General features: G+C 33.0%; 1 non-coding gene and 1 pseudogene across 1 annotated transcript; one reads left to right on the top strand and one right to left on the bottom strand.

The window, feature by feature from the left end:
* Positions 1-9680: 9680 nt before the first annotated feature.
* On the top strand, positions 9681-10271 carry LOC149244738 (ubiquitin-conjugating enzyme E2 27 pseudogene; annotated as a pseudogene).
* A 2404-nt stretch (positions 10272-12675) lies between these two features.
* On the bottom strand, positions 12676-12747 carry TRNAV-UAC (transfer RNA valine (anticodon UAC)). Its single transcript has one exon. It is a non-coding gene; the product is annotated as a tRNA-Val (tRNA).
* Positions 12748-15937: the final 3190 nt, after the last annotated feature.

Raw genomic sequence — 15937 nt, 5'->3', positions numbered from 1 at the left:
ATCCTAAAGTTGAAGAATTTATAAAGGAAGCCTTAGCAATAAATAAGTCTTATCTCAACAGCTAACCCAACTCTGCAAAAAGATATCCCTCATTCATCCATTATGCGTCAAAACCAATACACTGGTAGATCAAGCGGTCAATTCCAGATTGGAATTCAAGGATGCAAATGACAAGATTACAGATTATATCTCTTGGCAAAACACAGAAAAAGGAAGGGCTACCAAATTGCAAGTAATTGAAGAATCTCATAAAGAGATACTATTCTCAGAATGGGATGGAAGTGGACTATCCAGGACCCGACCCCCATCCATATTTACCATAAAAGCCTATGGAAGTCCCAATATAAGAATAATTTTTACAAAATTTTCCATGGTTTCATTCTACCCATCCACTAGGCCATTTTTAATAAACCAGCTCCTCGGTTGTTCGAGGATGCTAGTATTGATCTAACTTCAATTGCCAGTTGGTTCGAGGAAGAATTGTTTACATACATTAGGGTTTATGGTAGCATCACTGATCCCCATGTCCTTCCTCTATATGTCTCGGATAAACTATTGGCAAGGGAAATAGCCTGTCAAACGGTTGAAAAAGGATTTACAAAAAATCTCAAAGATGCTAAGAAACACTTATGGCCTACCTTTTCGATCCGATGTGGTATCTATTCATTGCATGAATACAAACATGCACAAATTGAAGCCGAGAAAATACGAGGTCTAAACCTAGCTGTTATTCCCAAAAGGTAATATGACCCAAATAAAGTTACTTATAAATTTACTACTCAGGTAAAGGTTAAGCAATTCATCCATGAAAAGGATGAATTCGATGACTTCTTCAGATTAGTAGGGGGCATTCGTGCAAGTAAGCCATCTGGAAAATATCAGGCTGGAACCAGGAAAAATGGACCAATTCATTTAATACAGGGTCAAAGGCTTCAGTTAGTACCACTGGACTTATTGAGCACTACACCAGTCATCCATCAAATGGGGCAAACCATAGAGCAAAACACAGAGCAGGACATAGAGAAAACTTCTGGTGAAGCCAAGACAAGCGAGAAAGCCAGTGAAAAGTTAGATACAGATGTTCACATTGATCCGGTGTTGACCAAAGAATGGGAATAGTTTGACCTACATATTAAAGGTCAAAGTGATACCCAAACTGTTATCACACCGCAATCTCCCTTGAGACAACAACCCATAATTCATGATCCTCTGATTGAAAAGGCATCTAGCAAGGATTCAACTATAAAAGAAATCAAGATAATCCCTGAGCGTCCTTCATCTGAGATTGTATTGAGTATTGAGGAGATCCTACTGTTGGATGTGTTTTATAGCCCTAAACACAGTGCTGTAGTCAAAAGACAGAGGAAGAAGAGGAAAATAGACCAAGTATCGACAACAGTCTCCCAAGATGAATACATGAATGTCATTTGGAAAGATTCAGAAATTGATCCCTCCGAAGACTTGACCAAGTTATCTTAGTTTGCAGGGGCATACATAGTTGCCACAATTGATAAAGAAACTGAAGTTAATCAATTGGTCAAGGAAAAATATCAAAATATTAAACAACTTGAAGATCAGCTGAAGGCAGAAAAATAAAGAATTGATCAGCAGGCAATTGAAATATATCAACAGCTATCCCAAGATTTTGAATAGTTGAAACTGGCACATCGTGAAGACATTAAAGCTAAGAATGAACAAATAATGCAGCTACAACTCTCAATAGAGCAATTCAAGGAAAATCCTAAAGTTGAAGAATTTATAAAGGAATCCTTAGCAATAAATAACTTCTTATCTCAATAGCTAACCCAACTCTGCCAAAAGATATCCCTCATTCATCCATTATGCATCAAAACCAACACACTGCTAGATCAAGCGGTCAATTCCAAATTGGAATTTGAGGATAAAGATGACAAGATTACAGATTTTATCTCTTGGTAAAACAAAGAAAAAGGAAGGGCTACCAAATTGCCAGTAATTGAAGAATCTCAGAAAGAGATATTATTCTTAGAATGGGAGACACAGCTGATTAAACCAGAAAGGGAAACTTCAAGGGCCAGGGAAACAAGGAATAATATCATTGAATTGATAAATGATAATTTACACAGCGCCAACTTAATTTTTGAGTGTACCCCTGAAAATCTTCCTAAGGAAAAAGTATTGGAAAAACAATGGAAGCAAGATTCGTCCACGAGAGAAGAAATATTCAAAAAACTAAAGAGCCTCAATTGGGATACGCATTGGCTCTATTTGGTCAAACTGCATAGCCAACAAATGACGGTCAAATGTCTCACATATGCAGTCGATCACATGATGCCCGAACTCTCCGATGCGGAATACATAGGTCAATTGCATGCTAGGATGAGTCATCCACCGGAAGTCCAAACCATGCTTGATATTTGTCAATTAAAGCCACGGGAGGAATGATAGATGCGATGCATGTTTTTGAAGTTATTTGAAATTCTATTTTTGTCATGAAATCCCATATTTTGAGAGACTGTTCCAACCACTCCAAGCATTTTTTACGAATATTCAATTTATTTTTATTTTTACTATAAAGACCCTTTCATGTCATTTTAGAAAGGGTCCTAAATTTGTATTAAAATTGGATTGAAGAAGATAGCATTTTTGCACTTCATAGTTTATTTTATAGAAAGCAAGGGTCAAGGTTCTAGTTTTTTGTAAGCAGATTTCAAAAGGACTTGCATTTTTGTATCTTTTTGGAGTTCTCCAGAATAAGAAGAATGAACCAGGATGTTACTTCAATAGTACGTTTCAAATACATATGGTACTTATATCAATGTCATTCTGTTTCATGTTAGGAAATCTAATAGTCTTTTGAATCAATATTGTTGTATATGTGAATGTCCATTCAATTTTGCATTTATATCACTTTTGAATAAATCTGGTATCGATATCCTAAACATGTATGCTGATAATTAATGGTATTATGATATGAAATATGTCTTATATTACTTTGTTTGAAGTAATTATCATTCATTCTTAACTTCTGTAATCATTTGATTAATCTTTATTAGCGTTTGGTTACCAGAAGTTATCATAAATCACATAAATAGTAAGTTACCCAAGTTATCTATATATATATATATATCTATATATATATATATATATATATATATATATATCTATATATATATATATATATATATATATATATATATATATATATATATATATATATATATATATATATTCAGAAGTATTACAATTTCAAACCATCTATCAACTTGTCACATATTTTAAACACCCACTCATAAAATCACACCTTTATTGGGAAACTGGTCCCATATTATCCAGTCGGAGCCACCATACCAAATGGAAAAGGAACTATATTAAGGGCCAGACCGGGTGGCCATTCCCCAATATTGTTGCAACAATTCTAGAGGCATCAACAAACCCAAAGCTAAGGAGAGAGAGAGAAGAATGAGTGAAATGAGATGATGAGAAAATGAATCAACCTCTCTTGTATTTATATGATTCATTGGGCATGTGTGCCACACATTTAACTGTTGGCCGACCTTGACAATTGTCAAGTAAGTACAAATAAATTCATATCTCCATAAATACTTGTCGGAATCGGATGATCTTTAGATCAATCCTACACCTCTCGACAAGAGGAATCTAGGAAAAATATCAGTTGACATAAATGAGGTGACCCACATGGAGTTTGGCCCTAGTTTCCAGTTTTAACCTAAGGAAAGAAATTGTTTGCACTAGATCCATTGATTTCAATGTAGGCATTGATTTCTAATCCTATTTTATTTCTTGCATTAGATGCATTAATTTATGTGTAGAGGTTTATTTCTAATTGTATTTAATTGCTTGCATTAGATGCATTAATTTCATTAACTTAGATGTTAATTTCTAAACCTATTTAATTTATCGGATTAGATGCATTGATTTCAGTGTAGATGTTGATTCCTAATCCTATTTCATTGCTAGCACTAGATGCATTAATTTCAGTGTAGATGTTGATTTCTAATCCTATTTGATTGCTTGCATTAGATGCATCTATTTCAGTGTAGATGTTGATTTCTAATCCTATTTGATTGTTTGCATTAGATGCATTGATTTTAGGGAGATGTTGACTTCTCATCGCATTTTATTGTTTGCATTAAATGCATTGATTTCAATGAAGTTGTTGATTTATTGATTTGATTTAACTAGATGCATGGTGTACATTAATTTCAAGGTAATTGGATTAATATTGTGCATTGATTTCAGTGTAAGTACAAAAGAAAAATATTGATGATTTGCATTGATTTCGATGTTATAGTAATTCAACCATAAATAAAACACCTAAATTTTCATCTCAAATAAAATGTTCAATTAACTGAAATGCTTCCTTCTTGAAATTGTAAATTATTTTTAATTAACTGCATTCTTCTATTCTCCTTTTCCAAGCTTCATATTGGACTCTAAAAAGTACAATATATGTCTTTTTGTGTGTTATGACTAAACTCTTGTAGATAACCTGAAACAAAATAATTGAATAAAACTCATTTGTAATTTTTACATCTCCACAACTTTTAAATTTGAAAACTTATTTCAATCATATTTGAGTTTTTTTTTTTTTTTTTTTTTTTTTTGAATCAAACTTATTTAACTCATAAGGAATTGATTGAAATACTCGATAGCTAAGTAAATTTAGGAAAGTTAATAATATTGTATCATTTTCTTGTTCTAATAAAATTGTGAAATTGGATTTATAAAATATTTCTTATTTTATTTTATATGCACTTTGTAATAAAGCTATGCAAAATTTTATAATACCTCATATTTACTTTTTAAATGTTTTTCTTTTTAATATAATGTCAAATTTCCACCCACTAACTATTGTACATTTTCCATTGGTAGCGATTGGTTCTTTAGTAATCAACGGTTTTGATTTGATTACATAGCTCCCTGCTTGTTTGAATTTTAACAGGGGGTGCAACAAGTTGTTTCACCAAAACAACCTTCGTTAGGTGGCGCTCTACTGTATGTTGCACAACCCCCTCATATTTTCTTGCTTACCACTAACCACCCCCTTCCCTCCCCCCGGGCTAAAAATCATTCTCGATTGCGCCATCAACTATTTTTGCCACCAAATAAATGCTTCCACCAAACTATCATTCCACCATAAATGGGATCTCAACCAATGAATTTTTCGATGATCCTTATTATTAAATCTAGTGATTGTTTACCATTTAATGCATACATTCCCATTTCATTCACATTCATTTCATTACGCTCTCGCTCCCACTCATATTTACTCACTCCAACCATTATCCCTTACCCTATGATATTTTCCTCATTTATCGGTCACCGAGAATTAATGCACACAATTGTAGGCAAATTTTCACAATAATTCATAAAGTAAAAAACCTATTTTACACATAACTCGATTCCTTTCCAGGTATTTACATTATGAAATGAGTTCAGTGAAAGGAAAATAACCCCATGCTCATTATGAAACTGTTCCCGCCTCTATAACAATGAATTACTCAAATACTCAATCAAAGATGGACAGAGGAAAAATGAGGGTCAAAGAAGGGAAGTGTTAGGTCGTAGAGGTCTAGTGTTGAAGAGGAGGAAGGTTGCCAAGAGGGTTTCAAAGGAGGTCAAGGCCTTTCGGCCTTACGACTAAGCCTAAAAAGGTATCAAATGACCATAACAAGGGGGATGAAGGCAAGTCGAGTCTCTCAAAAGGCTAGACAATTACCCTTAAGGGAGCCACAAGCCTTAAGGAGGATACGACCAACCTTGAGAAGAGCCTAAAGGTTGATGCTGAGGCTAAAAGGGTCCTCGCTAAGCCAAGGAAGGGTGATGCTCAGCCTGAAAGGGCTAGACAACTATGGAAATGGAAGACGTTATATAGGCCCTAAAAAAAATTCAAACCCTCATCAAAAATTTTGAATATGCTTGAGATATTCAACTTCACTGCAAAATTCTTCAGTTGTTGGCCGTGCAAAAAAAAGGGTTAGAGGCTATATCTTACCCTCAAGGGCCTAAATCTAGCTCTAATGTAACAAATTTCTTTGGATTTCACATGCTCAAATGAATTTACAAGTACCCAAAACCCCAATATATACAAAATAAAAAATAAATCTCAAAACAAAGGTTAGAAAATAAATGTATTTACAAAAAAATATTATACAAAATATATAAGTGTATAATGTTTAGGAGGATTTAGAAAAGATAGGGTTTTTATGAAACTTGACAATGACTAGATGTATTTTAAAATATAAATGTTAAACTGCAACCTTAGCAAAGTTAGAAAATCACATAAAATATTAAGAATCCAAACATGGTGATCGTGTGCCCACAATTTGTGAACATGGAGCCCAAGGGCTTGGGAACTTAAAAACTATATATATTTTCAGAAGAAGAAACCACTATAACATACAATGAATCAGATCACCTAACATAAGCCCAGAACTTACCAATAGAATGTTCCTATCATCTACATTGAAATAACGATTTAATTGATATTTGAATAACAATATAGGAATGCACATACCCAACACATACCACAGATCAGTGAGACAAAGACAACATGAACTACACCCCAAAGTATTTTATTATGATGATCAAAACATTCCGAGCATGATAGTGGCTTTACACGAGCATTTACAAAGTTATATCACACCGGAGCTCAAGATCATGATGCTCCACACACACAAAATGCCCTTTATTTATAGAGAAATTCCTCCAAGTGGAAAATAACGACTAGTTTGCTTGATCCCCGTGACCTTCGATAGATCTTTGATAATCTTTTAATCTCTACTCTCGAAAATAATTATTTTTTTAGAATTTTGAATCTATCATCAAAACCATTTTTTATTAACTCAAAAATAATCATTTTGAGCTAATTTCCTAAAAAATTTGACTTTGACTTAAACACCAAGGTCAAAGGATCCAACTTTTCTGAAATTTCCAATTTTCCCTTGGTGGGATACCTTCAAAAAGTAACTTCCTTTTGACCTACTATTGTTTTGGTCATTTCTCTAATTTTAATTTTTGACTCAAATTTAATTGATTTTCTAGCTTAGGATTTTGGGATTCAATTATTTTTCCATTCTCAAATATTTTAGCCATGGTATCTGACTATGAGGGACCATGCACTAAAATATTTTTGACATAAGATAACTACAATTCAACCCTCAAAGGGGGAATACTAGTTTATTATAGACCTTCATAATTAGGAAAAAACTCTTCCAATTGGTAATTAACAAGGTTAAAAAACCTCCTAGGATGAAATTTGTCGCCAAAATAATAAGCTTACCTACTTTGTTACATATATATAGGTATTACTAGCATCATTTACATTACAAACTTGTAGAATGGGTTTACAATAAAATGATAAGCTGCTAGCTGATAAATTTGAACTTTGAAATTTTTTTGCACTAATTTCCTCGAATTAACTGTGACAAAATAGGTGCAAGACTTCCAAAATCATTCTCTCACCCATTCTTTTTCTATATAAACTTGGTGATGGTTTCTACTATGTGTAACTGATGTTAATACTTTCATGTGGCGTTCAAGCTTCATGCTTAATATCCATTATTTTGTCTCAGTGCAAGCACAGGAACACAAAGGGTTAGAGGTGTTTGCATTGATCTCTTGTAGAACATTCCCTCTATGAGCACCATCTTTTCAAGGTAATGTTGAAGTGTATTAACACGGAAAGTGGCACAATTCTTATAATATTTAAGAGGGATAGCAAATTAAAATAATTGCATGTGTGGAATGCTTCTTCTTCGGGTAATGCTCAACCTGAACATTATTCTGAGAAACCTTGAAAAATAATTTTGGAAGCTCATAAGTTGATTTATTTCGAACATTATTATGCCTGTGAACCCATTAATATGACCAATATGCCATTAAAATTTCATGATGCAAAAACCCTAGTTTAATTTTGTGATGATATAACCCTAGTTTTATGTGAACGCCATGTTATAAGTTGAATACGTGCCATATAGCAACCGATAACATAGAATAACATTAATTCGATTCACCTTAACTTGTTTAGCTCAACAAGTTCGATTGTTGTGCTCGAGTCATTCACTTGACAACGACAACAACTCAAATATTCTCCTTCTGCACCTCGGAACATGGGACTCAGGTTTAAACAAACACTCCTTTGTAGCGATAAGTATGATGTGACTCAGGTATACTTATCGACTCAAGTATGTGACTTAGAATGCCACTCGACACATACAGGTTCGCCCCTCTACAAGCAAACAAAAAACAAGGGAAACAAGGGAGGTTTGCTCGGAAGTTTTGGAAAATGGTTGGTAGAAATTTGAAAAGGCAAAGGTTGGCGAAGTGGCATTAAAGGAGGTGACGAAGATGGGCACTAATGGATGGGATGAGATGAGCAATGGGAATTTCCTATGATGTCACATCAAGGAGAGATGTGAGAAAAATGCACTTTTCATGTGACCAATTTTTCGTAAAAGTCACATTATGGACAACTCCTATACTTACCACTAGGCCAAATGCTTGTACTTCCTCACTCCCTAGTATATATGAAAGTCCAAGAGTAAATTCTTTGTACATGTTTAATATCAATGTTCACCATGACGTGATTTTCATTGATTTTACGCTATCATGATGTGCCTTTTAAATCAACCAAATCACTTTTACATATAATGAGGCAACCTCTATCCACAATGATAATTATGGTATTAGACCATTGAGTTCATAATTCAACTTTTTTAGACTACATATCAAAGATGTTATATTTATGAATTATTATAATGTTTTCTTAAAACTTATGTATGCATGGTCCACTATAAATTTTAAATATTACATATTTGTCATAAATGTTGATGCAACTTAATGTTTTAAATAATAGAGTGTTAGTTAAAAGTCCACCTTATATATTTATGAAAAGAAATTTAAAATTTAAAATTTAATATAGTTTTTAATCAAATATATAATATTTGTGGATAATATTTTCAAATAGAAAAAAATTGAAAATATAATGTTTCTTTTTTTGTTGTGTTGTGTTAGAATATATATATATATGGACATACTAACTTAAAACAAGTTACATAGTAGGAGTACTTGCAATTTAGTTAAAAGTAAAATAAAGCTAGATTAAAGTTAAAAACTATAAAGATTTGGCAAAATGGAAGCTTTTATAATCATAATATTTGAAAAAGGAGTTAAAAAAATTTAAATTCATAAAATTGAGCAACTATAATGAACAATTGTTTAATCTTCTATGTAATGAGAAGTTCCATTATAGAAAGAGTCAAAGATTTTCTCACTTTTAAGATTTTAAGTTTTTAAAAATTTCTTTCAAAATATTATGATTATTTTGTTTTAATTTTTTTGTTTTCCAATTTCATTAAATAAAAATTGATTAAAAAAATTATTTTTAATAAAAATAAATAATAATAATATCAACCTAAAGAGAAAGAGAGATACGAAGTCGTGATGTATTTAAGCACCTTGACGGCCACGACTTTTCAATGGGCGTCGGTCACCAAGATTAAAACGGGGCTCCATATAAGTACGCTACAAAGATTAAAAAGAAGAGACGCTAACAAAGAATTTGAGTTGTTTGAAGAAAGTGGAGGTGCGCTACTATATTTTCACTACACTACATAGAGCAACTGCTTATTTATTTATTTATTTGAGATTTAGAGGTTGGGGTTTTAGCGGCAACAATGGAGCTTGGCGTTCGACGGATACAAAAGGAGATAAATGAGATAGAAAGAAATACGGGGTTAACGGGTATCAGCATTAAGGTATGCGGCGATAATGACGTGTCACACCTGTGCGGGAGCATTAGAGGCCCTGTGGGTACTCCTTATGAAGAGGGCGTCTTTCAAGTTGACATTCGCGTGCCTCAGCAGTATCCATTTGTGCCCCCAAAAATGCAGTTTATGACAAAAGTGTGGCACCCTAATATCAGCAGTGAAAGCGGAGCAATATGCTTGGATATTCTCAAAGATAAGTGGTCGCCCGCACTAACATTGAATACAGCCTTACTTTCTTTGCAAGCCTTGCTTTCAGCACCAGAACCCAACGATCCTCAGGATGCGGTTGTAGCACGGCAATACCTTACAGACTATGAAGCATTTCTAAACACTGCGCGTAACTGGACCAGTGCTTTTGCAAATGTAGTAGGCGTTGATAACGAAGACAAGATACAAAGGTTGGTAGATATGGGATTTCCTGTAGATACAGTGAGAAGTATTTTACAAAAATGTGGTGGCGATGAAAACTGGGCACTGGAGAAGCTCTTGAGTAGCTGATGTTACAGTTCATATTTTACTGGTTTTGTAAGTCTTTTTGTATTTTAAAAATTAGGTATCTGTCATGTTTATTTTGAATTGGTTTTTACAATGTTAGCTTAATTGGTTAATAATTGATCTTTTAAAATATTTTTAGGATTTAAAATGACAAAATTTCTGGTTAATTTTAATCAATATGGAGATTTTAAAAAAATTGAGTTTAAATTGTTTAACTGGCAGATTTTGAATGTACTATGCTGTTTTTCAACCTGCTGAACCTATTTATGCATCAAAAATGCATTTCAAATAACAAAAAATCAATTGAAACGTTATCTTGATTAATTTTTTATTTTTTATTAAAAATTGTTATATTGATTAAATTTTAAATTTTAATTACAAAAATGTTACATTAATTAATTAATAAGCCTTGTTATATTGAGTATTTCAACTTCCAATCCATATATGTAATTTAAAAGTCAATTTAAATAACAAAAAATAAAATTTAATGCAAACAAAAGTCATTGGATTCTAGCCAAAAACTCCAAACTCTGGTATATTTAGGCATTACTTTCTCTTCTATCTATTCTATGTTTTGGAAAGTTTTTAAGCTTATTTTCTACTCTAATTTGTCCAAAATTTGATAGACATTCCTTCCAATCAAAAGTTTGAGATGTAAACTTTTCACAATTCTAGTGCCCCAAAATTTTCAAGGTGTTTAGTCTCTATATATTTATTAAAAATCTTTTTTTAAACAAGGTAAAAGAAGATTTGGCCAAAGCAAATTCATGAGATTTAGGCCAAAAAGTCCAAAAAGAAGTATTTTTAGAAAACATGTTTTCAGAAAATATTGTAACAAAGCATATTTATAAATTGCAAGTCTTTATGGTAAAATTGTGGTAAATTTTAATGATTAGAAATCTTGCTACACACTTTCCGACAAAATATATATATATATATATATATATATATATATATATCATGAAATGTTTATCATGGATTTTTTTTTCTCAGCCATTCATTTTATATATATAGATAGATAGATATAAGAAAATTATAAATTCTTAAAAATGATAACTAACTTAAAATTTTAAATTATTCTTAATATTATTTATATAACTATTTATTATATATATTAATATTAATATAAATATAAATATTTATTATATATATATATATATATTATTAAATAATAATACTATTAAATAATTAAAAATTACTATGCCATTGCATTCTAAAGCTTAATTAAAAAGTTATTATATATGTTTTATAATGGTTTAACATATAATAATCATAAGAATAATCTTTTACTTGTTAATTTATAAGTGTATAAACTTTATTTTTCTAAATTTGAACATGCATATATGGGTAAAAGGAAGAAAAGATAAAAACATTAAGGTTGTTCAATTCTCATGTCCATTAGGATCAGGTCCCAGTGCTAGAGTATCAAATTGAGACTCAAAAAATGTTAAAATTTTAATTATCTTTAATGCACAGGTCATTGTCATTGAAGGATAAATATGATAGAATGTATATATAAATAACTAATACAATAAAGGGAAAAGTGCAACATTAGTATTTATTAACAAATTCAAGTCTTATAGATAACAACAAAGTGATATAACTTTAAGAAGATGTATACCAAGTAACCATGGAAATTAAAATATCATGTATGTGTGTGTTTGCTTGCACTAGCTACTTGAAATAGTTCAAATTGAAAAGCTTACAGATATGAGAGTCAAATCATTTCCACAGTCACTAGATAGTTTTTAAGTATTTTCCCTTGCCCCCACTACTACATAAAGGAGAGTTTTAAGACAATATTTGAGACAAGTTTTGGATAAATTGTCTTAACTTAAGACCAAAAAAACTTGTGTATTGTCTTAAATATTGTATTTAAGCGGGTGTCTCAAAAAATATTGTCTTAAAGATTATTGTCTTAAAAAATGTTGTCTTAAAAATATTGTTGCTATAAAGACAATATATAACACAAGCATTATTGTCTCTTAGGAGACAATTTCATTTTTGTCTCTCTACTTGGATAAGAGACAATATGTCTTTAACACAAGCTATTGTGTCTCTAGAGACAATAAAAAATATATTTAAAGATCACTTTGTCTCTTTAGAGACAATATAAAACAATGAATCAAGAAATATCTCACAATTGAAATAAATTGATATAAAAAAAATTAAAATTAAAAATAAACTATAAAATTGTACAAGAATTGAACCACCAATCTTTAATACTAGCTATAGACAATAAAATTTTATTTAAAGATCACTTTTGTCTTTTTAGAGACAATATAAAAAAATGAATTCAAAAATATGTCACAATTGAAATAAATAGATATAAAATAAAATAAAATAAAATAAAATAAAATAAATAAATAAATAAAAATAAACTACAAAATCGTTGATTAATTCATGTTAGCGCACAGTGGAATCGAACCACCAACCTCCTGCTTGTAAGGCAGACGCTCTTCCATTGAGCTAGCACACTTTAAAGAATTATGTGAAGAGTTATGGCAATCCTTAAAATTACATTTATAGCCATTGATTTAACCAACAACAAAAACAACAAAAAATTGCAGCTACACGATGAATTTTAGACAAAAAAATTGCATATTTCAATAGAGTTGATGTTGTAACACCCCTCCTTATCAACTTTGATAAGTAGAAGTGGTTATTGAAAAGAGTCAATTCCCAATGCAACTTTTTGGGAATGGGATCTAAAGGTCTCTTTTTTTACTTGCCAAAATTTCACACCCTTGCCCTACTTACCAGCAACATAAAGCTCAACTGATGCACCATCTAGTAAAGACTTCTTTTTGGTATCTGCTAGATTGTTCTATTTCCTAGAAGGAAATTTGACTGTTGTTTTAGTTCTCATATCATTAGAGTACATAATAACAAGCAGCCAATTTGCAATAGCATATGAGGCATAATGACATAATAACAATATTGACAACAAAATAAAAAATTTCACTCATGTTCAGAAATCTTATTCCAAATTCTGAAATCCCTCCCCATGCAATTCCAAAAAAGAATTTCCTCAATTCCTTATGTTCCTCTAGTCTTCCACTACAACTCTTAGATATTCCAAGGCCCAAAAAGTACCAAAGTTGCGAGTGGAAGAAAATTACCACAACATAATAGAGAGATAAATCAGAAACAGTGAGAAAGACAATGAGATTGCATGATATGACATATTATATTGTTAAATGGTTCCATGTAAAGTACCAGGCCTTTTCAGATTATATGTGAACTACCAATCTCTCCAAAAAAGTTATTATGGATCAAAGTTTGATAAGATCACCCAACAAGTCTGTTGACACCTAATCCGAAACGGATGAGGTGAAGTCGGACAGTCATCTAGAAGATGAACTGATTCGTTTTATATGTGTATAAATAAAGTGCTGGCTAATGAATAAATCAATCAATCAGTGTTTTCTCATTTAATTGTTTTCTTGCGCTCATTGCTGGAGTTACCCTGGCCTGACATGGTATCAGAGCTCAGGTCCCTTAAATTAGTTGTAACTCCTCTCTTAAGAGCAGCTCTGGCGTGATTCCCTGGCTCTGCCTCTGCCTTTGCCTGAATCCGCTGCCCCTCTGACCAGAATTCTCTGCGCTGCCTCTGACTGCCCTGCGCTCTCTGACACTGACCTCTCATGAGACTGCGCCCTCTGTATTTGAATAAACGGTTCTATCTCTGCGCTTGAATCTAATGAATGCATCCGTTGTGGAGGAATGGTGATTGAAACCGGTGTCACTGTGGAGGAACGTTGAAGCCTGAAGATTGCTCGTTGAAGCCTGAAGCTCTGCGGATTAAACACGACCTGGATTGCTGTGACATACTGTATTGAAGCTGCGGCCTGCGTTTTATTGATTTCCCGTCGCATATGGTAATTGCACAGTCCTCCATTTACACATATATATTGCACCTTGGTTCCGTTGCCGCCTCCATTAACCTCCGTCTCTGCATATATGCTGCCCCTCTCCGCTCCGTGTGTCTATATTTTTTGTTCTGTTGAAGGAATTTAACATTCAGGTGAGCGCTGCAGTGTGACTTTGTTGAATCGACTGCATATCTTGTGATATTTGACTCTGCATTTTGTTTGAAAAACGCTCCAACGTCGTCGAACCTCGAAGTGGGTCAAGGATCATAAGGCCGATGGTCCACGGCTCATCACATCGAAGAGGTTCCGCTCCTGCACATGGTGGATGAAGAACCCGATTTAATGTCGGTAAATTGTGTTCACGATTCTTAGAGTTTGGCCAAGGTCATTGTCGTGGCTACTTTTATTTGAACTTTCTGCTTAAAACATCAGAATCGTACTAAATCAGCCCACCAAGACCGTTCTCTGTAAGACCAGAGACCGCTTGTTGGGCAGAAATTGAAAGGCAACATCGGTTACCAATTTCAGTACGCAACTCACAATAGGACGTTCTCTGTTGCCGGGAAGACGGGCCATTGCACGAAGCAATCCTTTAAAGCTCTTCTTCGTATCTCTTGTATGATACAGGCGCCCCAATTTTTTCTAAGATTTTAAGTTGGTATTCTGAGTTTTCATGTGGTATCATGTGGTATATGCTGAGTGCTCCTTTTTTAAAACAGTGACATGATATTACCGCAGCGTTTTCATGTTTTATATGCTGAGCTCTCCTCTTAAAACAGTGACATGATGTTACAGCAACGTTTTCATATGCTGCGTGCTCCTTTTTAAAACAGTGACATGACATGATGAGCGCCCTTTCTTTTTTTTTAAAAAAAAAAAACACTGATATGATATATGTTATGTTGAGCGCCCTCTGCTTTTAGAAGGAACATAATATTATGGAAGTTATGGTGATATAAGAAATGCTCATGACATGCTGTTAGAAGAAGAGTAAAATGCATAAGGCTATGATATAAGGATATTTTTACAGAAGTTTTTGGCAGAGATATTTTTTTTTCTCAAAAGGATTTTGTTTACAAAAGTTTTTGGCAGAGATATTTTTTTTTACAGAATGCATTCAATCATTTCTATGGTCGGAATAGTTCTCACTGGCAAGGAGAACTATTCTGAATGGTCTCGGATGGTGAAACACACCCTCATCTACAATGAGCTGTGGAAAGGAGTGTGTGTCGGAGAAGAAGACAGAGACCCTGTGCAGGCCACATCAGACAAAGAACTCGCCATTTGGGAAAACAAGAACAGCAAAGCCTTTGCATTGATTGCAGCATCTGTCAATGAGGAAGTAAGTCGTCATATTTCCTGCTATTCCACTGCTTTTGAAGCTATACAAAAGCTGAAAGAACTCTATGATACACATTCTGCACTTGAAGTTGTTCAGCTCATGATTAAACTCTTCACTCTTGAACTGAAAAATAATGATCCTCTTGCTCTTGCATCTGAAATAAAGTCTATAATGCATGATATAAAATCCACTAAGGTTGAGCTGGATATCTCTCTTATTGCCTTTCTCAAAGCACTCTATCCTACCTACTCCAATTATCTTGAGTCTTTACAAGCAAATGGAAACCTTAAAGATATAACCTTTGACTCTCTTGTGAAAAAGTTTGTTGAAAGAGAGAAAGCCTTTGGAAAGAAAACAGTCCCTAAATCTTCTGAAGAGACTGTTTGCCTTGCTCACAAAGAAAAGCATCCTGCTCAAGATTCTGCAAGAGGAAGAGGTGGACGAAGAGGAAG

The sequence above is a fragment of the Pinus tabuliformis genome, chromosome 8 (assembly GCF_031772625.1).
Source record: "Pinus tabuliformis cultivar Carrire ecotype Pingquan chromosome 8, CPIR1, whole genome shotgun sequence".
NCBI lineage: Eukaryota > Viridiplantae > Streptophyta > Pinopsida > Pinales > Pinaceae > Pinus > Pinus tabuliformis.
This window is presented reverse-complemented; position numbering and strand designations above follow the sequence as displayed.